We start from the raw sequence: 27877 nt of genomic DNA, 5'->3' as shown, positions 1-27877 counted from the left end.
TTCTGTTATTTGCTTCTGCCAGGTGCCTGAGTCCAATTTAGATAATATTTTTAATATTGTTAGCATATTATTCTATTGTTTATTTACGTTACAGGACATGTTGGCTTCACTGTAGAAGGAAAATGTAATTTCTATCTGGTACAGTAGTGTTAAATAGTTAAGTTGGATATGTTAGTCATATTTGTGGGAATTAATTGGAGTTTTTGGATGGCCTGGAAATGCATGATTGTTTTCCTCATTTAAAATAGACAGACTGCAAGTAGGCAGATGATACAAATAGGAGTAAAGGAAGTGTTCTGAAATTGAATTGCAGCCTTGGTTGCACAACTCTCCTCAATCCCCTAAAATCATTGGCTGGTACACTCAAACAATGAAATTTTGTGGTATGTAAATGATACCTCAATAAGGTATTTAAAAATTGTAATATAAAGTGCCCACTATCTCAAAATTAATTATTCAACACTAATCAGGAATGGATTACTGTCCAACCATTATCTTAATCAGGAGTGGATTGGGTTCAGATAAGAGCCAGTGAGATTTTAGATGCCAACATAAACTATGAGATCTAATTTGAATATCTATTTAGGCATCAAAGAGAAACACCAAATTACTATAGACTAACGTTTGCTTGGTTCTATGTAGAAGGTTTTGAGATTATCAGTTTTCTTTTTCTGCTTCTAACAAGAGCATGAGGATATGTAGGACCTCTTGACCTTCTCTTACACCTTACCTAATTCTCAGTGTGTTTTTCCTCCTCAGTAGGCACATTAATAATAATAATGTTAGCTAATATTTATACATTGCTCACTGTGTACCAGGCACTGTTCTGAGTACTTTATACATTAATTCATTTAATCCTTATAATAATCCTATGACATAGGTACATTATTTCCATTTTACATATGAGGAATTGAGGGCCCAGAGAGATTAAGTAATTTGTCCAGGCACCTTGTAAGTTGCAGGCAGTACGTGAAGTCAGGTAGGAGGCTCCAGAGCCAGTTTTCTTCATGACTGGATACTCCGTTACATAGTGCCTACAGGTCCAGGGGAAGAAAGCACTGTCTCCTTGTCAGCATTGTGCAAACTGTGGCTTTCCACTCACTAGAGGATCATAAAATCAGTTTGGTGAGCTGTAATCCACAGTTTAAAAATATTAAATTGAATAGCATAGACAATATCAGACTGCATCAGATGTGGTAAGAGCAGTTGTTTTGTGAAACTTTTGCCTTACTTGCACACATGTTAGCTTGTTACTGGGGTTTTTGTGTTAGCCATATTTTTTATTGTGGGTCAGGGGCAAGGTTTGAAAGCACATTCTGTAGAGGGGCAATAGTTCTTCTGTTTGGAATCACAGGCCACTGGCTCTACTTTTTCTAAAGCCAGTAACAGAGTGACATGTTGTGTCCTCACTACAACCCAGTTTAGATGCACCTCCCCATCCATGAATAGTGAGACAGTTGGGGTAAAAGCAAGACTTTCCAGAAGTTGTGGTTCAGCATAAATGGTCTTTGCTTATTAGGAAAGTCAGTAGTAAAGTTGAACATCTCAGAGTAAGCCTGAGTGAGCTTCTTTCTGAGAGAAAGCATTATTTGCTTTATAAGACAAAAAACACAATGAAAACCAAAAAACTCCAGTTCTGTCTTTATGAGCATCCCCACTCATCATCTAAAAGTCAGCACTTCCTCTCTGTTTTTCCTTATGATTAGAGACAAAAAGCATGGTAGAAAACTGGAAAGTGATTTATAATTTTTAAAAAATTAGTTGGAGATTTATTAACAAATATTTGTTGAGTGCCTACCGTGTACAAAGCATTATTTTAGGTGCTGAGGATGAAGCAGTGAACAAAACACAGCAACATCCTGCCCTCACAAAGCTCACATTCTAGTGTCACTAAAATTGTTCTGTATGAGGTCCAAATCAGCACCCTTCCTGTGCCCTTAAAACTCTACTCAACATGGGGTTATAATGGAAACTCAGAAGTCTATAGGCTTCACCAGTACCATAGTGTAGAGTGTATAGATCATAAATATATCAGAGCCCACATTTTAAATTTTATTTTAATTTAATTTTATTTTTTTTTCAAGACAAAGTCTTACTCTGTCACCCAGACTGGAGTGCAGTGGCACGATCTTGGCTCACTGCAACCTCTGCCTCCCAGATTCAAGTGCTTCTCCTGCCTCAGCCTCCTGAGTAGCTGGGATTACAGGTGCGTACCACCATACCCTGCTAATTTTTGTATTTTTTTTTTTTTTTTAGTAGAGACGGGGTTTCACCATATTGGCCAGGCTGGTCTCGAACTCCTGACCTCATGATCCACCCACCTAAGCCTCCCAAAGTGCTGGGATTACAGGCGTGAGCCACCACGCCTGGCCACATTTTTTATTTTCTATTTTTATTTTTAAAATTTTTAGAGACAGGGTCTCACTCTGTTGCCCAGACTGGAGTGCAGTGGCATGATCTTGGCTAACTGCAGCCTCAACTTCCCAGGCTTCAGTGATTCTCCCACCTCAGCGTCCCAAGTAGCTAGGACCACAGGCACGCACCACCACACACAGCTAACCTTTTGTATTTTTAGTAGAGATGGGGTTTCACCATGTTGGCCAGGCTGGTCTCGAATGCCTGACATCAAGGGATCCACCCCCATCTCGGCCTCCCAAAGTGCTGGGATTAAAGGCGTGAGCCACCATGCCCAGCAAGCCTACATTTTTTTTTAAATGCCTACTTAATGGTGAAACAAAGCTGCTTCTTTTTTAAAACAAATTTTCCACTTATAAATGCTATTGTAGAAAATTTGATTGTTACAGAAAATTATAAAGAAGAAAAAAGTAATCTGTAATCTTACTACCCAGAGAAAATTACTGTTAAAATTTTGTTGTGTTTCCTTCTAGTCTTTTATCTATATAAAATTATGCATGTCTCTGTACACACACACAGTTGTATATATATAATATTTATGATTTTAAAATGAATTTGAAGTATTAGTCCTATTTCTTGATTTTTATTTAACATATTTTATTATGTGAATATATATGGCACTTAAAATATTTTTATATCTCTATAATATTCTAAGATGGTAGCATAACATAATTTATTCAACTATTTCCCTTTTGTAGATACTCTTGGCTTTCCTTTGTAAATAACATTGCAATAACATCATTTAACATCTAGCCATCTCTATTTTCTCAGGATAGCTTTTTGTTAGTAGAATTAGTATGTTAAAAAGCATGAATATTCTGGTAAATTGTTTTCTAGAAAGGTTCCTGGGGATTTTGTTCTACTCAGCAGTATACGAGATTCTGTCTCACTACATTCTTCTAGTTCTTATTTAATTTTAAAAACTGTTGCTGCCTCTATTTCTTGAAAAGAATGATTCGTTTTTTATAACATTATGCTTCTTTTTACTAAGGCAAATCTTTCATCTGCAGTTTTGACTCTATCCCAATGGAGAAATTGTTAATCTTTTAGTAAGCATTAAGAATTGTATAGAAAATGCAGAATTTGTTTGGAAGAAAAGCATGGATAATTCATATGTGATGAATGTTGACTCCACAAAGGGTTTGTTAAGTATTTGGAGACGGTTGTTAAATTGCCTTTTAAGGAGGTATGTCCTGGCCATTGGAAGAGTCTCTGTTTTGTTGCAGTTTAGGATGAGTTAGGAATACATATTTGGAACTAGAAGCTGAGATAGAGTTTAAATTTTCTGTTTAAAAAAGGGGAGAAAAACTTGAAAGGCACAGGGAAAATCCAGCAGGAAAGGAATAGGAACTCTGGAGAAATGCTATGTTGTGTATTGTGACACTTCACTGTGACCTCACATATAAAAACTTACGAAAGCCAGGAAATACTTGGTGTATGTGTATTTCTTGTAGAAGCCAGTGAAAAGGGTGAGTATTGGTTGAAATGAGACCAAAACGTGTTGGGCCAGGTGTACAGGGAATAGCTTTTTACCTCTCTCCAGGCTTCTTCCTTTGACAACAAATATATGTGCCCTCCCTGTCCACCACTCCACCTCAAAAACTTCCCTAGGTATTTCCCTTTTAACCACAATTTTCTTTTCTCCCATTTCCCTGCCTCTCTTTCTGTCCCTTTTCTACTTTCATTCCAGTCTTTGCATTTTTGCTAAAAGATTTTCCTATGCTGGGATATTGTTCCTTTTTCTATCTCACTATATCCAAATCCTAGTACTTTTTCAAAGTGCATCTAAATTCCCATTTCTTAGGTAGTTGCTAACAAGTCCTCAGGAAATATGTTGTTAGAAGAATTTATAAAGTCTATAATTTTTGTACAATTAAAAAAGTCCCATTTCTTTCACTTACTCCTTTTCTTTCCTCACTTACGTAATCTCTATATTTTACCTTATGATAAAATAAGGTAAAATATACCTTGGTCCCTTGTATATTTCTTCTTCCTTTTGTATTTTCTTCAAAACTTTGTATTCAGGTGTAATTATTTTACATAGATAGCTAAGGTTTTTTTTTTTTTTTTTCACAAAAGTTGTACAAGCTCCTTGAAGACAGATCTTTTATCACAGACCTCTTTTGAATTCCTTAGAGAACCTAGTACCACACTAGGCTTCTGAAAACACCAGTCAAGAATTGCTTAATGCAGGGGTCCCTTACCCCTGGGCTGCAGACCTGTACCTGTCCGTGGCCTGTTAGGAACCGGGCACCACAGTAGGAGGTGAGTGGCTGGCTGGCGAGCATTACCATCTGAATTCCACCTCCTGTTAGATCAGTGGCAGAATTAGAGTCCCACAGACAGCACAAACCCTGCTGTGAACTGTGCATGTGAGGGATCTAGGTTGCAGGCTCCATATGAGACTCTTAATGCCTGATGACCTGAGATGCAACAGTTTCATCCCGAAACCATCCCCTGCATCCCAGCCCTCCACCTCCAGGTCCGTGGAAGAATTGCTTTCCACAAAACTATCCTCTGGTGCCAAAAAGGATGGGGACTGCTGGCTTAATGTAATTGAGTAATAGTGGAGAATTAGTGAGATTTAGCCCTCAAACACACTGGATATCCAATGCATATCCAAAGGCCATAATGTGCAGTTAATTTGAAAATTAGTTGCATGTGTAAATTTTCAGAATTATTGATAACATTGTATTGAGAACAATGACAGATTTTGCATGTTTATCAACTGTGAGAAACCAAAATATTTAAAATGAAAAAAATGCTTATTGTTAGGTTGGTGCAAAAGTAATTGTGATTTGTGCAATTTTTTTTAAATGGCAAAGGTAAATTTTATTTAACTGTATTATTAGAATAATACAAATAATCACTTTATGGCTTTTTTCCAGGGAGAATTAACATTGTGTTTTTAAATTCTGATTTGTTTATGTTATCAGTGACTAATTTTAAAATAGATTATAAGATAGCAAAACAAAAACAAAAAACAACACCCTCACCTACCTATATGTCTATATATAGAGAAGTGGTTAAACAAACTGTAGTACAGCAATATTAAGGAACACCAATTTGTGCTGAACCCCTATCAACTCCAGTGGGGATGGCACCAGGTTCTAGAGGCCAAAGAGACCCGGAGCCAGCAAAGGAGACAGAGGGTTTTTGGGGGAGTTTACATACAGGGGAGAGAGTCCAGTGGCGGCGGGCTAGGCAAGAGAACCAACTGCTTGCAACAGTCATGCAGTTTACATAGCATTTTCACTTAATGCCTTCTCCCTAACAACCTCCACCTGGTAACCTTCATTTAACCCAAAACAAAGGACCTTGATTCCCTCTACGCCCTGTGTTCCATGAGCCAGGCTGGGGGCTCGAATGTTCCTCATAGATAAGGAGTGGGTCTCCAGCCTATCCCAGATTCCTTAGCTCGAAACTGTGAACCGCATTCAGGGTCATGCTCGGGATATACTTAAGTCAAGTTTTTGGTGCCAAGTGCATCTACTGTGCAACCATGCAACACTTTTAAAAGAATGAAATAGAGCTACCAAATGTAGAGAAATCCAAGATCTACTATAAAGAAAATAAATTATAATGCAGTATGCATACTATTATCTCATTTAAAAAATTATCTTGGTGTGTATTCAAACAAATACATACATCTATGTATGCCTGGAAAAAGGGTCTGGAAGGATAGCACTTTGAATAGTGCTTAACCTTGGGGAGGGGAATTAGAGAAGAGGGAGGCGGGGGATTTTCTTTCTTTTTCTTTTTTTCTCAAGAGAGTCTCTCTCTGTTGCCTAGGCTGGAGTGCAGTGGCGTAATCTCAGCTCACTGCAACCTCCGCCTCCAAGGCTCAAGAGATTCTCCCACCTCAGCCTCCTAAGTAGCTGGGATTACAGGCACACACCACCACGCCCAGCTGATTTTTTGTATTTTTGGTAGAGACGAGGTCTCACTATGTTGCCCAGGCTGGTCTCAAACTCCTGGACTCATGCAATCCACCAGCCTCAGCCTCCCAAAGTGCTGGGATTACAGATACAACTCACCGCACCGGGCTGGGATTTTAAAACAATAGGGAAGCATAGAAAATAAAAAATACTTTTTTAATGGACATTTAATTTAAAATTAAAAGGTAAAAAGACATTTTTAGAACCAGTACAGCTAGAACAGTACACTGGTTTTATTTTATTTGTAAAACAAGATGCCATTCTGTGGTTATAGTTATTAAGACTAATTTTTCTGTGATTAATATTTATTAAAGGATTATAATCATTTATCATATACTAGATCATGTTTTATAAGTCTTCAGATTTGTGGTAAAATATGTTTTATAAATGGAATCCACTATAATTACTGGACGAATTCCATAGAGATTTTTCCATTCAGTAAATTACCTGAATATGTTATATTGTAAATGCTATGTGTTTGTTTGCCATAAATGGCTTTGACTCTGAAAATTGTCATGTGAAGTACTTTCATTATTAAAAAGCTTTACAACCCTGTAGAGATACTTTGAGACTAGTTTCTCTTGGCATTTTAAACCAAGTTATTTATAACTCAAGGTTTTCTGTCCCTTCACTCATCCTGCCTCTTTCTTTGTCCTTTCTTTCTGTGTTCTCTTTAGATCCTGTTTTTCTTCTTGGCTTCAGAGCACCAGCTTACAAGTTGTACTTTTAAAGATTTATAATAGTAATAATATGATTCTCCAACATAAAATTTTTGTATAGTTCTGGTTTCAATAATTTGTAAAAACTTGGAAAATTGGAGTATGACACACCTCATAAAAAGAGAATGTACATCAGTTCTCAACAGGGTGGGAATTGTTCTTTTACTAAAAGGTATCTTGTGTTCTTAACTGACTCGAGCAAGAACTTTTCATAAAAGTACCAGTTGTGGAGAAAACAGAACATGGATCCAGCAAAGAAGGGCAGGGAAATATGAGAATTATTAGTATCACCATCTGCCTGTGGTTATGGCACTAAGCCCATTTTGTTGTTATGATGCTAGCTATATATTGAATCTTGGGGCTCCAAGATCTGTTTCTTAACCTCATTCTTTGTTATTCCTTAAATTTGGCAGTTGGTGGAAAATCATAGCATGTACTAAGCATTGTTATATTGTTTAGATATAAGTGGAATCGTGTGGATATAAGCGGAACTTTAACTGTTAAACTTAGGATTTGGTGTACATGAGTCACACCTTTTAGCTTTTCTTCTTACTGTATTTATGTGGATTTTTTTTTTAATAGAGAGAGGGTCTCCCTATGTTGCCCAGGCTGGTCTTGAACTCCTGGACTCAAGGGATCCTCCTACTTCCTGCCAAACTGCTTAGGATTACAGGCATGAGCCACTGTGCCCAGCCACATGTGGGTTTTCTGATAAGACCAATTTTCACTCTGCTCAAACACATATTCTCTTACTCTACCTTTGTTCTCTTCAGATGATGGTGAGTCCTGCTTTTCTGAGAAAATTGAAGTAAACATGTGCTTCCTAACTTGATTCCTCTTTCCCTGGGCAGTCTCTACTAATGCTTTCTCCTCCTTCTCATTTTAGAAAAATATATATTATTCCACTTATGTTCTTGATCCCTCCCATTTTGGGCTCAAAGATCATGCCCCATTAATTATCCCCTTCTCATCTTCTACCTTCCTCCTGTCTGTCCCACTCAATCTACCAAGAGTTGAAAGTTTTTTTTTTTTTTAAAGCAAACAAAAACTTATTAAGCCCTTCAAGCTGTCCTTCTAGTCTTTATATCCAACACTTGGAAACAGTAATATATGCTCATTTCTCTATTACCTCATCCCTAACCTCTTATAATCCTAATCCTATTGTTGTGTCAGGTACTACTAAGTCTCCGATCTCCCATACAGTGTTCTAGGCATGGCATGGCAGAGTTGGGCTATATATGCTGCCTGAATCAGAGCCAGTGTTACCAGTTTCCCAGAAGGGCTGGCCTGGAGTCCTCTGCCTGCCTCATGCTTTGCTGTACTGCTGTATGCTCTGATGGTCCCTGCCTGTCTTTGGTCTCGCTGACTACCAGCCTATTTCTTTAGGAATTTAGGGAATATGAATTCTTAAAAGTCCCTTTCTCTGTAACAAGTGTTTCTCTAAAGGCCCCTTTCCCGCTAATACCTTTGCTTTGTAAGAATTGAAAGTGGGACTTAGAAATTAGACTACAGGGTTAGGTAGTAAGTACTTTTAAATGCTTCTTTTTCTTGAAGATCTCTTTTTTTTTGGTCACACGATAGCATACTTTTCAGTTTCTCCTCTCCCTCTCTAACCACTGTTTCTTTAGTTGCCTTTTTTTTGGGGGGTGGGGACAGGGTCTCACTCTGTTGCCCAGGCTGGAGTGCGGTGGTGCAATCTCTGCTCACTGCAACCTCTGCCTCCAGGGCTCAAACGATCCTGCTGCCTCAACCTCTCAAGTAGCTGGGACCACAGGAGTGTACCACCACACCCAACTAATTTTTGTATACATTTTTTTGGTAGAGATGGGGGTCTTGCCATGTTGTCCAGCCTGGTCTTGAACTTCTGGGCTTAAGTGATCTGCCTCCCAGAGTGCTGAGATTATAGGGGTGAGCCACTATGCCCAGCCAGTTGCCCTTTTTCTACCAACACCTGTAGATGTTTCTTGAAGTTTTGTCCTTGGCTCTCTTCTTGGTCTCTCTCATACTGCAGTGGCAGGATGGATGACCCCCAGATATATTGCTCTGGTCTGTTTTCTCTCCAAGTTCTAGTTCTGTATGTTCAGCTGCCTGTGGGCATTTATATCCAGAAGCCTTGCTGGCATCTCGGTCTTGTTATATATCAAGTAACTGGCTATTTCATAAAATTTATTTTTCTTCCTGTGGTTCCTATATGTTTTAAAGGTATAACCTGCTTACTGTCACACAGGCATGGGAATGCATTGGGATCTTGACTCGTCTCTCAATTACTATCCATAGTTTTTCAGTTGCCAAACTTATTCTCTATTATACTCTTGTAGTCCTTTTATTCCCACTGTCTGGTTACCCTCACTGTCATCGTAGACTACTGAGTTACCTTTAATTTCATCATCTACTGTTTCTTTGCCCTTTGATTCTCCTGCCAAATTCACATTCATTACAGAAAGTTCTGATCCCATCATGGCCCGTTTTGTGCACAAATTATTTAGCTCTTTTGTCTAGCACTCTGTCTCTCCATAATCTGACCGCAACCTGGATTTCTAGTTTTTTGTACTATTATCATTCACATAGCATTTGCTTCTGGCATACTAAATTTTTGTTTCTTACTTCTATTTTTTTTTTTTTTTTTGAGACGGGGTCTTGCTATGTTGCTCAGGCTGGTCTTGAACTCCTGGGCTCAAGCAATCCACCTGCCTCAGCCTCCCATAAGGGCTGGAAAGACAGACATGAGCCACTGGGCCTTGGCCTTAATATACTTTTTCTTACAAATGTTATATATTTAAATAAAAACAAATATGTTAATTAAATATAAATAACTCTAAAACCAATAAAGTAAAATTAATATTAATTTAATTCAAAATATAGCACTAAATTGTGGAGGTGGCACTTAATCATATAATTATGTATTTGTGTATTGAGTATTTTACATGTTAGAGTCTTGATTTTTTTGGGGGGGGATCATGACAAACCAGGTTTTGTGCTATTGTTTTTATTGTTGACAATGAACTCTTTTTTAACCACTAATGTTTTAATTTAATGGACTAATCAATTCAATAATGTGCCTTAAACATTCATTAGCTAGTTATAGCACTTATTGCTAGTGAATTGTTATAGTACGAGTATGCCAAGATGGATTCAAAGCCTTATAACACCCAATAATGTAAATATGACTGCTGAGATGGAGGAGGTAACTTGGAATTCTGCATAGTTAAGCTACCAAAGCTACCAAATTTAAGTGATAAATAATTTTCCTACCTTTTTTTGTATTCAAATAACTGTAGAATCATTGCATATTTAGCATGCCATGATGCCATTTGACTGCAACTTGATCTATGTACATCATTTACATTTTTTTCTTCCCCTGTGGTTTTCTTAATAGTTGAGACAGCCGGGCTCGGTGGCTCACGCTTGTAATCCCAGCACTCTGGGAGGCCGAGGCGGGCGGATCACGAGGTCAGGAGATCGAGACCACAGTGAAACCCCGTCTCTACTAAAAATACAAAAAATTAGCCGGGCGTAGTGGTGGGCGCCTGTAGTCCCAGCTACTCGGAGAGGCTGAGGCAGGAGAATGGCGTGAACCCGGGAGGCGGAGCTTGCAGTGAGCCGAGATTGCGCCACTGCACTCCAGCCTGGGCGACAGAGCGAGACTCCGTCTCAAAAAAAAAAAAAAAAAAAAAGTTGAGACAACTCCATTGAACTACACCATTTATAGGTTGTTAAAGTCTCTACTTAAAGAAATTGAAATCTTGTTTTGTGAAATTTCTTTCAATGGTGAACTAACAGTGTGAAATAGTTTTGTTTTTATAACAGGTAAAATAATTAAATTTTAACATTAGGACTCACTACTGACAGTTATATGCTGACCAATTCATTAGTTAATGGCAAAGAATTCTTTAAACTTCATTCAGTGATTTTATTGTTAGTAATTTTGGTACTGTTATTTTGAATCTATGTTAGATATATTGAAAGAGTAGGCAAATATATCATTATATTACTGTGTTATTAGAACAAAGATTTGTGGTATAAGTGAAGGTGAATATAAGAGCAAAGAAGTAGAGTTAAAATTCTGTAATGATAGATTAGAATTAAAAGTATCAATACGAACTATTTTTTTGGAGTGACTTTTTTTCAATTAAGGTGTCTTTAATTTTCAAAATTTTAATTTTTAGGGTACATAATAGGTGTATATATTTATAGGATACATGAGATATTTTGATACCATAGGCATGCAATTTGTAATAATCACCTCAGGGCAAATAGGGTATCCAATCATCTCAACTATTCATCAGTCTTTTGTGTTAAGAACATTCCAGGCCGTGTGCAGTGGCTCACACCTGTAATCCCAGTGCTTTGGGAGGCCGAGGTGGGCAGATCACGAGGTCAGGAGATCGAGACCATCCTGGCTAACACGGTGAAACCCTGTCTCTACTAAAAATACAAAAAAAAAAAAAAATTAACTGGGCATGGTGGCAGGCGCCTGTAGTCCCAGCTACTCGGGAGGCTGAGGCAGGAGAATGGCGTGAACCTGGAAGGCGGAGCTTGCAGTGAGCCAAGATCTCACCACTGCACTCCAGCCTGGGTGACAGAGCAAGACTCCATCTCAAAAACAAACAAACAAACAAACAAACAAAAAAGAACATTCCAATTGTATTCCCTCAGTTATTCTAAAATGTACAACAAATTATTGCTAACTGTAGTCACCCTGTAGTGCTATCAAATACTAGATCTTATATTTTTATACTCATCCCCATTAGTGGATTAACCATCCCCTTTTCCCTGCTTCCTGCCATCATCATTCTCCTCTCTATCTCTGTGAGTTCAATTGTTTAAATTTTTAGCTCCCACAAATGAGCGAGAACATGTGAAATTTGTCTTTCTGTGCCTGGCTTACTTCACCTAACATAATGTCCTCCAGTTCTATCCATGTTGTTTCAAATGACAGGATCTCATTCTTTTTTATAGCTGAATAGTATTCCATTAAGTATATGTCCCTCCCTCCCTTTCTTCCTTCCTTCCTTTCTCTCTCTCTCTCTCTCTCTCTCTCTCTCTCTCTTTCTTTCTTTCAAGAGGGGCTTGCTCTGTCACTCAGGCTGGAGTGCAGTGGTGCAATCATGTGCCACCAATTCTGGCTAATTTTGATCTTTTGTAGAGATGAGGTCTTGTTATGTTATTCAGGCTGGTCTTGAACTTTTCTGCTCAAGCAATCCTCCTGCCTCAGCCACCCAAAGTGCTGGGATTACAGGTGTGAGCCACCGTGCCTGGCCCAGATGACGAGATGATTCTTGTTGTACCTTAATGTCCTTTTCTTTCAGACTGAAGAACTCCCTTTAGCATTTCTTGTAGGACAGGTCTGGGTTGATGAAATCCCTCAGCTTTTGTTTGTCTGGGAATGTCTTTATTTCTCCTTCATGTTTGAAGAATATTTTCACTGGATATAATATTTCAGGATAAAAGGTTTTTTTCTTTCAGACCTTCAAATATGTCTTACTGCTCTTACTGCTTTTTCCTGGCCTGTGATGTTTCCACTGAGAAATCTGTTGCCAGATGTGTTGGAGCTCCTTTATATGTTATTCTTTTCTTTTCTCTTGCTGCTTTTAGGATTCTTTCTTTATCCTTGACCTTTCGTTGTTTGAGTATTAGATGTCCCGAGGTAGTTTTTTGGGGGTAAAATCTGCTTAGTGTTCCATAACCTTCTCATACTTGAATATTGATACCTTTCTCTAGGTTTGGGAAGTTCTCTGCTATCTCTTTGAATAAACTCTCTACCCCAATCTCTCTCTCTACCTCCCCTTTAGGGCCAATGACTCTTAGATTTGCCATTTTGAGGCTATTTTCTAGATCCTGTAGGCATGCTACATTATTTTTATTCTTTTTTCTTTTGACTGCTCTGTGTGTTTCAGATAGTCTGTCTTCAAGCTCACTAATTCTTTCTGCTGCTTGATCAATTCTGCTTTTGAGAAACTCTGATGCATTTTTCAGTTTGTCAGTTAAACTTTTCAGCTCCAGAATTTCTGCTTGATTCTTAATTATTTCAGTCTCTTTGTTATATTATCTGATAAGATTCTGAATTCCTTCTATGTGTTATTTTGGATTTCTTTGAGCGTCCTCAAAACAGCTATTTTGAATTCTCTTAAAGGTCATATATCTCTGTCATTCCAGAATTGGTCACTGGTTCCTTATTTAGTTGGTTTGGTGAGGTCATGATTTCCTGGATGGTCTTGATGCTTCTGGATGTTTGTCACTGTCTGGGCATTGAAGAGTTAGGTATTTATTCTAATATTCTAATCTTCACACTCTGAGCTTATTTGTACTTGTCTTTTTTTTTTTTTTCCAGACCTCTCAAGGATGAATGTATCTGTCCTTCTTGAGAAGGCTTTCCAAATATTCAAAGGGAATTGAGTATTGTGATCTAAGTCTTTGGTCACTGCAGCCATATTTGCATTAGGCGATATTCAAAGCCCAGTAATGTTGTGACTTGCAGACTTGAGGAGATACCGCCTTGGTGGTCTTGGGTAAGATCCAGGAGAATTCCCTGGATTACCAGACAGTCTCATGTTCTCTTCCCATACTGAATCTTTCTCTGTCTCTCTTTGATGAGCTGCTTACAGTTTGGGGAGGGATGGTGCAAGCCCTCTTGTGACCACCACTGCTAGGACTATACTAGGTCAATGCTGGGTCACACCTGAAGCCAGCACAGTACTGGGTTACGCCCAAGGCCTGTAACAACTATTTCTTGGCTACTGCTGACATTTATTCAAGGTCCAAAGACTATATATAGTATATATAGTATACATTAGGTTCTTTTAAGTTTTCCCATAGTTCAGGGATTCTCTGTTCATTTTTATTTTTTAAACTTTTTTTCTCTCAATGCTTTATTTTGATAAGTTCTGTCACTGTGTCTCCAAGTTTACTAATCATTTCTTCTGCAGTATGCAGTCTGATATTCATCTCATTTGGTGTAATTTTCATTCCAGAGTTTATGGGGTTTTTTTTGTTGTTGTTGTTGTTGTTTAAAGATCTTAATTGGCCTTATTTGTGATTCTAGAGTTGGGCAACACTTCATTCCATGAAACAGAATAAATGTTTTCTCAGAAATTGTAGTTTTAATTCTTAGAAATTTGATCTAGATCTTTTTTATATCTGCCATGTCTCTCCTTAACATTCTTATCTTTCTAATATCTTCTTGAACCTATGGAAGCTATTTTTAATAGTTTTAATGTCTTCATATACTAATTCTATTATTTGTGTCATTTCTGAGTCTGTTTCTAATGATCAATTTTCTCCTTCTTATGCATTAAGTTTTTCTGCTTCTTTGCATGCCTGGTGATTTTTGACTAGATGCCAGATATTGTGAATTTTACATTATTGTGTGCTAGATTTTAAAAAATTTATATAAATATTTTAAAATTTTACTCTGGGTTGCAGTTATTTGGAAATAATTTGATCCTTTCAGGGCTTACTTTTAATCTCTATTAGGAGGGACCAGAACAACCTTTAATCTAAAACTAATTTGGTTCCACTACTGAGGCAATATCCTTCTGAATACTCAACCCAGTTTCCTGTATATTATGAGATTTCTGTACTCTTGCTGTTGGAAAATGGAATGGTATTTAATAGGAATTAAATATACAAACAATCATAAATAATCTTAGTAATTATATGTTTTAAAGTCCTTGACTTGACTTTGTGCCTTTGAATCCACTGTAGATTGATATAGAGTCTCCCAGCTTTAAATGAACCTTGCAGTTATCCTAAGAACCACTTTTGTAAATTCTGAATTTCTTTGGTTATACTACAACTCTCGGAGTATAACCTAAGATACTAGACACTTCATACCCTGAGTGATTTAGAATTATTTCCACTTAACATCTCTTTAAAAAGAAGAAATAAAACTCTAAAAATTATAAAACTACTAATTGAAAGAAAAATTGGCAGACTGATCTCTAGTCGTCTTTGATACCTATTTAATAAGCGCTAAGAAATAACCAAATAACTGTATAATATAGTTAAATTTTAATTCTACTTTAAATAAACCAGATCAAGACAACTATATTTTAAGGCCAACTTTTACTGACTTATTTTTCTTAAGGGATATAAATAACTATTTATAGATATTTACCTTTCACCTTACTTAAGCTCATATTCTTAGAGAGATTTTAATTCTGCAGAGAATAAGAATGTGTTACTTAATAGTAGGTCTAATAACTACTTCTGTTCCTTCTGTACTTGGAAGATCCATCAGTAGAAGGGCCCAAGACTTTTGACTGGGGACATAGTGGGAGATGGAGAACCTAAAAGTGTTTTGGGCTAAGGAACTGGAACAGAACTCCAAAGCGAGATCTGACTAGCATTCATACAGAGCCAGCACTTATTCCAAGCTGCATATATTGCTTCCTAATTCCAAAGAATCCTATAAATGCCATCTAAACCTGCCAACCATGAGCCCCTCAGCTTTCCACCTAATTCCTCATCCCCAAACCTTACAGAGAGTTTCATAATTTTAAGATACTTTACTCTATAATTATATGTGTATAATAACTTTAATAATTTTTTGTAGCCTTTAGCTTTTGTAATTCTTATAAGAGGTGTTATGCATTCTGACCGGTAATGTTTAGGGGGAAAAAAAACCTACTTTCCAACAGCAATAATTACATTTGGTTTGCACATACATGATTAAGCTTCTCTTTTGTTTTTGGTGTCAATATTTTTCTATGTTCTTTATAATTTTCCCTTTTATAACTGCAAATTTTGGTCCAAGTTTCAAAATATACCATATTAAGAAATACATTAAGTTTTCATAAAATTACACGGTTTAAATTATAAGTACTCTAAAACCTTCCTTGCTTTTTAAATGTTAAGATTAAGTTTCTAATACAAGTACTTGTGTGTTTACTTGCTCCACTTTCTTATGATTGGGAATAGCATCTTCCCTGAGGAGCTAGCATATTAGCAGGTGAATCTGTTATTATTACTATCAACATGGCTTTTTTTAAAAATAACCTTTATTTACATTTTTAAACAAGGTGGTCCAGCCAGTTTAATCACTTAACAAAACCCCGTGCATGAACAAGTATAAGACTTAAGACAGAAAAAAGTGATGAGAAAAAATTTTGTTTATCTCTAGACTTTTTTCTTTTTTGGCCCAAGAATTTATTTTGCCTCAGCTTTACACACATTCTTGTGATGTTACAGGACTGAGGAGGGAGGAAGTAAAAGAGGGAGCTGTGACTGTGGTACGTATCTGAAAGCAAGTGTTAGAGAGGGAGTGGAGAACGCATAAGCAAGCTGGTTTGACCAGAAACAGAACTGCCTGTGACAGATTAAGAGACAAGCAAGGCTTGGAATCTGAGAGCAAGCAAAGAGAGTGGAAATTTACAGCTGCCCTATGTGAGTGTTCAAGTGATCGTTTTCTGGTAACGTTTTCCGGTGGTAACTGTTACTCTTCAAAAAGAGGGACAGAAAGTCAAGACCTAATTGTGGAAACTCTTTTCTCTGCCACGCTTGGTAATAGGAGGCAACCTCTATTAAATGGACGATAAAGGCTACTTCATCTAAAGTGCTTTGAGCTCAAGAAAGAGCTGTCTTCAGCACCTCACCATGTGTCTACGTTTTGTTGCTTAGAAAAGCCTAGGCATTTCTGTAACATTTGGTGAGTATCAGCAAGGTTATCTATACTGGTTTATAGAAATGAAAGGAATATGGTAAACTTTAGTTTTAACTGAGGTTCTGCAGTTATTATATATTCATTATAAACCATGCTGTTACCTTGTTTCTTTGTGCATAATGAATTGCTGTTACTAGGAGAGGTTTAAAAAAACTTCAAAACAATACTTCTCTGTTGCCTAAGGCACTTGAACCATTACCAACTATTCTGTGTTCATGGAATATCTTATTTTGGAAATGGGTTTTTATTTACAAAGAGTTTCCAAAAATAAAATAGTGGCAGTAGAGTATACCGTTTTTCATGTTTCTCTTTCAACTGCATGAAAATTCAAAAGTTACCTCTTTCTGTCTATTGTTAGTAAATTTTAAATTATCACTGTGTTTTGTATTCTACATTACAGCATTCTCTCATAATTTAAATAAAAATGTTGATACTATTATTTAAAAGGATATATAATTTAAACGTTGACTGCTTCTGTTAGACCCAATAAGTGATACCTGATTTTTCCTATTTTATGTAAAATGAATGAATGTATTTGGGTTTCTAATTAAGGAACAAAGCAGTTATTTTGTTCTTACGGTTTATACCAAACTTTCCTCTCATACAATCTTATTCTGTTGAAGAGCTAATATAACCTGGTGTGTTTGTGTGTTTGTGTTTGTATAAGCAATAGAGCAAGGAAAAATAAACTCTTAAAAATATCTATTCACATTCCAATAAAACTTTCTTTGTATAATCTTAAAATAGGAGAGTGTATGCTAATTATATATATCTTTTTAAAGGCATGGATGGAGGCATATAATCATTCTTCTGTAGGAGGAAGAAAGTGTTATGTTGTTAACTGAAATTGAGTCACTGCATGAAGATGCACCACTTTAAGTAGAGTTTCTAATCTACCCTCTGCTAGCCTCAAGAAATATATATGTCTCTAGTTATTGATTCAAGTGAATCCTTTAAGGCAAAACAACTGAAATGAAAACTTCTGCAGAGTATTAGTGAACACATTAGAAGGGCTTGTACCCTAGATAGACCATAAAATGGCTGTACTTTCTCTAACATTTCCTCTACGTGTACAGAAGCCTGTAGAACAGGTTTTGTTTTGTGGGATTTTGTGGGTTTTTTTTTTTTTTTTTTAGACTGTTGACCTATGTATAAGAAGCAGCTCAGCTGGTCTATGGAAACCTTTTCTGGGCTAATTGGTATCTTGCACTTAAAAGTAAACATCATAGAGATAATATCACAAACTTACTTTTACTTCTTTATAGATTTTCCCATGCTCAGTCCTTCTTAAACTGGTGGAAAATTATTTGCATACAGCTTCACCCTCTTCAGAATAATTTTTTATTTTAAACTAGTCATTCACTGTGTTACCTTAGTGATGGTACCATTTCCCAGGCCCATAGGAATGTAAATATAGAAATAAAGAATAATGCATTCCCAATTTACAAATGCTTTGTATTTCAGAAGTTTACTTGTGAATGGATTGTTGGAAATTTAGAACCTATTTTCCCTGGAAAACAGTTTATCAAGTGACTGTTGGGCGTTTATTATAGTCTAAGAATGTATTTTACCTATGCTATAGAAAAACCATTGCTACCTTGAAAAATATAAGAAAGTCAATTCCAATGACGAAACAAAATATAAAATAATTATGTTGGATAAGATATTATTTTTATTCTAAATATGAATGCTTAAAGAAAAGCAAGTTTAATAGGTGGATAGGTATTTGGAAGGATGCTTATGGGTTTTTTGGGTGCCTTCATGAGCTTTCAAGGTTGATTGCACTGTTTTTGAGATCTAATCTGACATTGAAATCAGTGATTTCTCTTTTTCTTGCTACAAGAATATTTCTGGCCATTGAGTTCATACTTAGCCATTCCTAAGGGTCTAGCCCAGTGTGTGGAACATAGTAGGTACCTGATAATAGTTATTGCATGAGGACTAAACTGTTTCTTTGGTTCACAGAAATTGAAATGAGTTATTTTCCAAGATATCCAATAAAGGAAAGAGGCTTAGGGGCACATGTTTTTCCTCATGAGAAAGAGATGGCCTGACAAGAATTGATTGAATTGTGAGATGTGAACCAAGCAAAAGTAAGATAGAATAGGTCTAACTCTGAAGAGAACAAGAAAAGACCATGGTATAACTTGGTTGCTGCCTTGAATGAGTAGGAATGGTGACGAGGGGAGGCAATTTACAAGGTACATGGGACATTCTAAAGTCAGGTGTCAACTTTAACTCAGAAGGATTATGTATTTGCAAATGTTTACTAGGACCCATATGAAGAAATGTGACTTATTTGGAAAACTTGTCTTGGGTCTATCCAAATTAACTTTACTGGTCCTAAAAGTCTCTCTGAATTGCCAGTATATGAAATTTAAAAGTCAGTAATGCAATATACTTATGTAATGAAATAATAATGAAAGAAACAATACAGTAGATGCAGGTTTCGGTTATCTTGGATGATTTGTAATGGCATAAAAACTCTTCCATTTGATCAAGAAATACTTTCTTTAGTCTATTGTAAATCTTATGTAAAAAGTAATGATTTTGAGTAGTCCTAAATGGTATATAATAGGTTCTTAACAAGTATTTACTGAATGGATAAAGATAGATTTGGACAATTTTCCATTTCTGGGATATATATATGACTGTGTTTACATGCACATATATATTCATAATGTGGCTTAAAGATTATATTTAGCTGATAGTCACATAACAAAAAAAAATCTATTAAAACTATATTAGCATGTCTATTAATTATAGTCAAAGTTGGTATTTCACTAATTAGTTTAAACAGAGATCTTTACTGCTTATAAGTGAGATCATATACTTTCCAGTTTTGTGACTTAAATGTCTCAAATTTCTAGCAGAAACTCATATAGTCCCTTCCAATTTTGGAAGGATGAAAGATTATATCAAATTACTCAGCCAGAAAAACCGAATCAACTTTGAACAGCTTGGGGATAACAGATAACTTTAGCAAAATCACTTTCATCTCTACTCTCTCATGTTAATGTTTTTATAGATTGACAGGTCATAGACAGGCACAGGGCTTACTGAAGCTATGAAATAGTTGTATTTCACACTATTTGTATAAACCATGTCTTAATATCAATAAGAGTATCTAACCAAAATTTGTTATGTGTAATATGTATGTGCTTACAAGAAAGAATGAAAAATGAATTATGAGTTTCCCTTGATAATTCTATTTTTTAAAGAGTAACTATTTGTTAATTTCAGTAAGCTCTAATGCTTTAATGATAGATACCAGTTTTTGAGAATACTGACTTCGGTTCAGATCTCTGCTATAAATTGAGTTTGTAAAATTCTAATATAAAATTTTCAATCATTGACAATTACTAATAGCTAATAAAGGTAGAAAATTTTAGCTCTGAAAAATGACTGGAGCTGTCAACAGAAACATCTGTGTAAACCTAATGAATAAAGTTACTAGTTTTTTTTTGGAACTACAATAGCCTAGTAGGATCCTTAGATAATAAATGTAGTAGTAGTTGTATATATCCCTAACTTTATATGTTAATTATTTTAAAAAATATATTTCAGTGTTACTGTACATTAGAAATAAAGAATAATTAACAAGGGACATGAGTTTCTCTTATAAAAGAGTTTTTCTTCTGATGTAAGTCTGACTGAGGCTTCCAGATGAATGGGACTCATAAAAAGCTCCTCACAACTTTTCCATTTCTGTGTAAATTGCCCATTTTTAGAAAGTGCCTCTCCCTCAGATTTGGTTAATAAAACTTATAAAAACAAGTTATTCTTAGTCATTTTGAACTGAAAAAAAGGATTATCAGTGAAAGTCATTATTTGTACTTTATTGTTTCACTCACATCTATAGGTTTTCAAGTACAAAATTCAGTTGTGCTTTGTAATTACATTTAGGATGCATATTTTAAAATGGAAAAATTGAAGCATAGAAGATACTGATTGGAAGATTCTTTGACATATATAATATGGTTCATAATGATATGGTATTATTACATATATAATGATATGCTTTGTAACTTAACCATCTCTGTGAAGGCAATTCTAAATTATGTTTTTTGGGGGAGAGTCTTCTTGGATACAGTAGCAAATACAGTACAACTTTAAGGTGCACGTTTTTGTTTTAAGATTTTCATATAATCAAATGCACCCATTTTAGGAGGACGGTTCAATTAGTATTGACATAGGTATGTACTCATGTTACCTCCATCCCATTTAATTTTTAAAAATGAATCTTACAGGCAAAATTATTTGCCATGTACATTTGATTTCATTTCTTTCTGTCTGTGAATCCTATTTGGAATACGGATAAAAGAATAGTATCCCTGAACTTTTCTGAATTTTTTTTTTTGGGGATGGAATCTCGCTCTATCACCCAGGCTGGAGTGCAGTGGTGCGATCTTGGCTCACTGCAACGTCCGCCTTCTGGGTTCAAGTGATTCTCCTGCCACACCCTCCTGAGTAGCTGGGATTACAGGCACCTGCCAACATACCCAGCTAATTTTTGTATTTTAGTAGAGACGAGGTTTCACCCTGTTGGCCAGGCTGGTCTTGATCTCCTGACCTCATGTGATCCACCCACCTCAGCCTCCCAAAGTGCTGGGATTACAGGCGTAAGCCACCGCGCCTGGCCCTGAATTTTTTTTTTTTTATGTGGTGGTAGGTTTAATTTTTTTAGTTTAACAGAAGGTGCCTGTGCCTTAAGTTAAATTAACAAGCTCTTAAGAAATCATTTTGGAAATGTTCCTGTCTAACTCATTGTTGATTGTAAAATAAACTTATATGAGGAAAAGAAGGTTTATTTTTTAGTTGACTTTCTTAAAATGAGTTAGCAGTTTGGTTATACCTCTGGAAATGTTGAGACATCTCTTTTGGCTTCAGATATAAATTTCCCACTCCCTTCAGTTTTCCTGGGAAACCTTTGACATTCAAAACGTTATTTTTTTAAGTTGTTTTTTTTGTTTTTTGTTTTTTGTTTTTTTTTTTAGACTGAGTTTCGCTGTGTTGCCCAGGCTGGAGTGCAGTGGTACAAACATGGCTCACTGCAGCCTTGACCTTCCAAAGTGTTAGAATTACAGGTGTGAGCTACCACACCTGGCCTCAAATTATTATTGAATAGCATAGTTGGAGATTAGATATTAGACATTTTTCCCTTTGAAATATTTTAAGTGGGATAACAACAAGAGCATTTAATGCTCCAGGTGGCTATTCCCCTCTTCCCCTAGGTCCTTTCCTATCCCCCCACCCCCCGCCAACTCTCCTTCCCATTTATGTCACTGAACATATTCAGATGACTCACTTGAGTGGTTGATTTTGGGCCATCTTCAATGGTGCTCACACACAAGTTAGGAATATGAAATATTTTACTGTGTATTAGGAAAGAGAATGCTGCCAAAATCTACTACAAAATCTACAGGGTGTGAGTTCCCTGGGAGCAGAGTTGGATGGTCTTTTTTGGCTTTCTCTCCAGAATCTGAGCCAAGTACTACTCTTTATGAAACTTTATAGCCAAAGAAATCATGTTTGAATAATGCTTTGAAAAGACATGACAGGCCAGGCGTGGTGGCTCATGCCTGTAATCCTAGCACTTTGAGAGGCCGAGGCAGGCGGATCACGAGGTCAGGAGTTCGAGACCAGCCTGGCCAACATGGTAAAACCCCGTTTCTACTAAAATACAAAAATAGCCGAGTGTGGTGGTGAGTGCCTGTAATCCCAGCTACTCAGGAGGCTGAGGCAGGAGAATCGCTTGAACCCGGGGGCAGAGGTTGCAGTGAGCCGATATCATGCCATTGCACTCCAGCCTGGGCAATAGAGTGAGACACCGTCTCAGAAAAAAAAAAAAAAGAAGAAGAAAAGAAAAGACAAGACATGACAATCAGATATTCCACAGTTTGAACTTAAAAAAAGTTTATTTGTTTATTCATTCAAAATACCATTTAAGAGAGGCATTTCTACTATAAAAGCATTTGCATGATCTATTATACAAGCTTTGGAAAAAGCAGAACATTTGAAAAAAGAAGGAAATTAAGCATCCACAAGCAAACTACACTACTTGGAGGCAATCACTGTTAACATTTCAAAATTATTTTTTCTATGCATAGGTTTTGTGTGTTTGTGGTTTTGTTTGCTTTACATAGTTGTAGTTATGCTCCATGATTTGGGATGTTGTTTTTAACATTGACATTTCCATTCTATTTCACATTCTTTGGAAATATTTTCCTAGACATATTTCATCAAATTTAATAAGTCACTGGTTGTAAGACATATAGTTACTTTATGTACAACTGAGAAAGAAAAGAACCTGCCTGTTAGTATAAGGCACCAACAATTGTAAGACACACCTAAGCTTTGAAGATGTTAAAATGTAAAATAATTGTAAAATGTTTAAAAGTTTAAAAAATCTGTGACATATGCTAATGTTCCATCAACTGGGTGTATCACAATTTAATTATTTCCCTCTGTTAGATTAGATATTTCTCAGTTTTTTATGATAAAAAATTGCAGTAAACATTTTTGCATATAAAGATAATCCCTTATTTTAGTTTATTTTCCTAGGACAGATTACCAGAAATGGAATTACTATAAAGCCAGAGGTTGTGAACATTTTAAGGTTCTAGATTCATATTTGCCAAATTATTGTCTAATTTATATCCGCACCAGTAAGAAATGAGAGCCTGTTGCACAATACCATCATTAGAATTGAGTTTGTCAAAACAACAAAAAACTTAGTAACATAATGAACAAAATAGTCTTTCACTTTGAGTTTGCATTTTTTTTATTATAGAGAATGGTTAAACATTTACTAGTATATTCATTAACTATAATTCCTCATTTATGGTTTTCACTTATCTGTATGTTTCCTTAATGATTTTCTTAATTGTCTTAAAGAGATCTTTTGTAATGATATTAGCCCTCCATCTTTCAGATTCATATCACAGAATTCTCTAGTTTGTTGTTTGCCTGTAATTTTTTTTTATTATTTATCTATAGAAATTCAAATTTTTATATTTGTGGCATATTTGTATTAACTTTGATTTGTTGGTCTTTTTCTTTGAAATTTATCACTTCTAAAATTAGAGAAACTATTTCACATCCAGAAATTTGAAAGTCACTTATATTAACATCTATATCTGGGCTGTATTGTTCATTGATGTGTTTGTTTCTTGTGCTATTACTGTGTTACAGTACTTTATAACACTTTTCATTTCATTTCCTCCTAAGTAATTTTCCTTTTTAAAGTTTGTTATTCTTGCTTATTTAGTATTCTTGACTAAGTTTAGATACCAAAAAATTTTTTTTGGACATTTGATTGGAACTATATCAAACTGTGAACTTTAAGAATAACTGACATTTAAATAATATTTATTCTGTCTATTCAAGAACAAAATAGGGTGTGTTTTTTTTTTAACCTCAGATCTTTCCTGTCTTAATTATGTAGGCTTTCTCCACAGTCTCTTTATTATTTCAGAAAAAAGAAATGTGCTTATTATAAATAATGCAGAAAAATACCTTCATGAAGAAAGTTAAACCATCACAAATCTCATAATTTAGATAATATCATTAAGATTAGCTAAGCCACATTCTAGAATCATTCTGGCTAGCTAGCTGATTAAAAGGATGGCTAGCTGAAGGGATGAATAGATAAATAGACACATACATCTATAAGTACATCTTCTATTCTCTGTTTAATTTGTTAGTTTTCTATTTCAGGAAGAGTAATTAACCTATTTTCGAAATTAAGCTTTTCTAGTTTTTTAAAATACAGATCTGGTATAGATTTTGTGTATATTTAGTTGGCAGTATGAACAAAATACGCTTTTCATTATGTTTTCTGACTGGCAATTTCTTATATGTGAGAGCTGTATGTATATTTATCATGTATTTGACTACTTCACCTAACTTCTACCAATTTCGGTTGTTCATATTTTTATGTATATAATCATATTGTCTGTTAATTACAATTTTGTCACATCCTTCCCAAATTTTATAGCATTTATTTATGTTTTATATTTTAATGCATTGACCACAACATATGGTAATGATAGTGTGATTGTGATGACCTTTGTTTTATACCTCCTTTTAGTAAGTATGCCTCCATTAACCATTATTTTGTAAATTGATCTAAGATTTGTATCTCTCCTGGTTTTAATTTTATTAGATACCTTTTTCAGATGCCACTGAGATAATTTTTATTTGACTTATTGATATAATTTATTATATTCATCAATTTTCTATTATTAAAAACCTGGTTTGATATTTTATCTTGTAAACACAGCCTTTGATTTTTGTTGGCTAGAATTTTACTTAGGGTCTATATTGAACATATTTAAACTGAAAATAATTTAGATCACTTTCCCAGTAGCTCCTGTTCTCATTTCTGTCAGTAGCTATCTTTTATCTCTTTCCCTACCAGACTTCTCTGTTTTTTGTTTTGTTTTGTTTTTGTTTTTGTTTTGAGACAGAGTCTCACTCTGTCGCCCAGCCTGGAGTACAGTGGCACAATCTCGGCTCACTGCAACCTCTGCCTCCCAGATTCCAGTGATTCTCCTGCCTCAGCCTCCCGAGTAGCTGGGATTACAGGCACGCACCACCATGCCCAGCTAATTTCTTTTTTTTTGTATTTTTAGTTGAGATGGGTTTCACCATATTGGCCAGGCTGGTCTCAAACTCCTGACCTTGTGATCTGCCCACCTCAGCCTCCCAGAGTGCTGGGATTACAGGCGTGAGCCACCACACCTGGCCCAGACTCCTGTGTTTTCTGTCTGTCAAGCAATGACTTCCTTGTTCTACCTAGAGAATATTAAGGTCACCAAATTAAAACTATTTAATATAGCCTTTATTGTACCTAATATACATATGAAATAGTGTTAAATTTGTAAGGGTAATTGACTTTATATGTATGATTATTTCTATTACATACACTGTATATGTAGTGTAATAACCTCTATATATTCTGTTCGTGACAACTAAATACATATATTAAATGCTCTATATGTGTGTGTGTATAATTTGTCATGAACTCTGCATTTCTTATATTCATGTTGTAATATTGCTTGATGTATATTTATGCATCCTTTTATTCTGAACATTTTTGTGTCATTTTGTTTCTATTATGGCTCTTGCAGAATTCAGAGCAGAAATGTGTGTGTGTGTGTGTGTGTGTGTGAGTGTGAACCCAATTTGAGAGTTTGAGAGTCTCAGTTTTTTAGTAGTAGAATTTAACACATTTGTATGTATTGTAATTATTGGTTGCTCTTATTCCTTCTATATTTTTTATATTCTCTGATTACTATTTGTTTATACTTTCCTTTTCATTCCTGATTCTTGCTGATTTGGTCAAATTATTTTTGTTCCTGTTTTCCTCCTCCTGGTGGTTGCATCCTACTTCCATTATTCTAATATTCATCATTAAATGTTTAATAAACAATTCAAGAGACAGGTTTATCTTAATTTGTCTATGATGTGATTATAGAAAACCCAGAGACTTAAATTACTTTGGCATGACAAACACATATAAATTTTTTTATGATTTAATCATTATTTATATCCTTTTCCTTGAACAAAGTCTATAAAAGAATTTTAGTTGTATTTTTCTAGGTGGTTGGATTTTTTAAAAAACATTTTACGTCTATCAAAATACTTCAGGAATACATTTTTAGCAGTCATATTAAGTATCACAGACACATTATCAACCTTTACTTAGATTTAGCTATATATTTTATTGGTTTCTTTGCTCAACTGCTTACTTTTCAACGGTTTTCTCATTTTTCTGTTTCTCCTCCATCTTCCTTTCTCTTCCCCCTACTCCTTCACCATCTTCGTCCTTAAGTAATTTTTGTTTGCCTTCACATCTGCTTAATTCGTAAAGTATAGAATTCTAGGTGAAAAATCTTTTTCCCTAGAAATTATGTAAACAGTGTTTCACTGCCTTCTGTCATTTGGTGTGAAGTTACTAATCCTGATTCCACTCTGACAGTCTGGTTCTTAGGTGCCACTCTAGATTTTTCCCCTTTATGGAAGTTTGTGGGATTTCTCTTTAGAGTTCAGAAATTTCACAGTGTATCTTGGAGTAGGCTTTTTTGCATTCCCTCTCTGTGATAACCATTAGTTTACTTAAATCTGAAGACATGTTCAGCTCTAGGAATTTTGCTTCCTTTTTATTTGTTGATGTATTTGTTACTCTCTCATCAGTTATCTCTGTTTTTTTCTTTTCCTTTAAGAATTTATATTCAATCAGTATTGGCTCTCCAGCTCTACCCTGTATATTTCCAACTTTTCTCTGAATTAGTTATTTGCTTTTCGTTGTATTTTACTCTTCATTCCAGATTTCCATGGCTTGGTCTTTAAATTGTGGATTTGTTTTTCAATTCTATACCCTTCTACCAATCAGCTATTCTATTGCATTGCATGTTCTTAGTTCCAAGAATGTTTTCTCACTCATTATTTACTTCTTTTTCATAGTAGCCTGTTCTTATTTTATGGATGTGATAGCATAGCATATCTTTTGGGTATATAAATATAATATAATTTTTACCATTCCCCGCAGGGTTTGCTCTATTTATTTTTATATTTCTCTTTTATATTCTTGATTTTCATCAAACACCTCATGATTCTTGCATGTGATTTATATTTATTAGCGAGGGACTGTACTAGTTGGTATTGGCAGCTGGTATGACTTTCTTCAGCCACCTTAAAGAACTGGGCAAAGTAGCTGGGCACAGTGGCTCACGCCTGTTATCCCAGGATTTTGTAAGGCTGAGGTGGGAGGATCACTTAAGGTCAGGAGTTCGAGGCTGCAGTAAGCTGTGACTGTGCCACTGCACTCCAGCCTAGGTGACAGAGCAAGAACTTGTCTCTAAAATTTTTTTTTTAGTATGAAATGGGCAAAGTATAGAATTAGGAAATGTGCAGAATAAGAAAGTGAAAAAACTAGTATGGGTCAGGTGTGGTGGCTCACAACTGTAACCCCAACACTTTGGGAGGCCAAGGTGAGAGGATCACTTAAACTCAGGAGTTTGAGACCAGCCTGGGCAACATACAGAGACCATGTCTCTACATAAAATTAAAATTAGCCAGGAGTTCGAGGCCAGCCTGGGTAACATGGCAAAACCCGTCTCTACTAAAAATACAAAAAT

General features: G+C 35.6%; 1 protein-coding gene across 10 annotated transcripts in view; it reads left to right on the top strand.

Moving 5' to 3' along the window:
- CAB39L (calcium binding protein 39 like) overlaps positions 1-27877 on the top strand; it is a 134949-nt gene that overhangs the window by 31063 nt on the left and 76009 nt on the right. For 5 of the 10 annotated variants that reach the window (XM_030813397.1, XM_030813393.1, XM_030813394.1 and 2 more), the window contains one exon: positions 16262-16718. The exons of 2 other annotated variants lie outside the window; for them this stretch is intronic. The gene's annotated coding sequence lies outside the window, so the exon portion shown is untranslated. Of the gene's footprint in view, positions 1-2167; positions 2207-16261; positions 16719-27877 lie in introns of those variants that run through there. 3 more of the 10 variants (XM_030813398.1, XM_030813399.1, XM_003270092.3) reach the window with 3 other exon arrangements.

This window comes from Nomascus leucogenys, chromosome 5 (assembly GCF_006542625.1).
Source record: "Nomascus leucogenys isolate Asia chromosome 5, Asia_NLE_v1, whole genome shotgun sequence".
Lineage (NCBI taxonomy): Eukaryota > Metazoa > Chordata > Mammalia > Primates > Hylobatidae > Nomascus > Nomascus leucogenys.
Note: the sequence above shows the minus strand (reverse complement) of the source record. Positions and strands in the feature narration are given on the sequence as shown.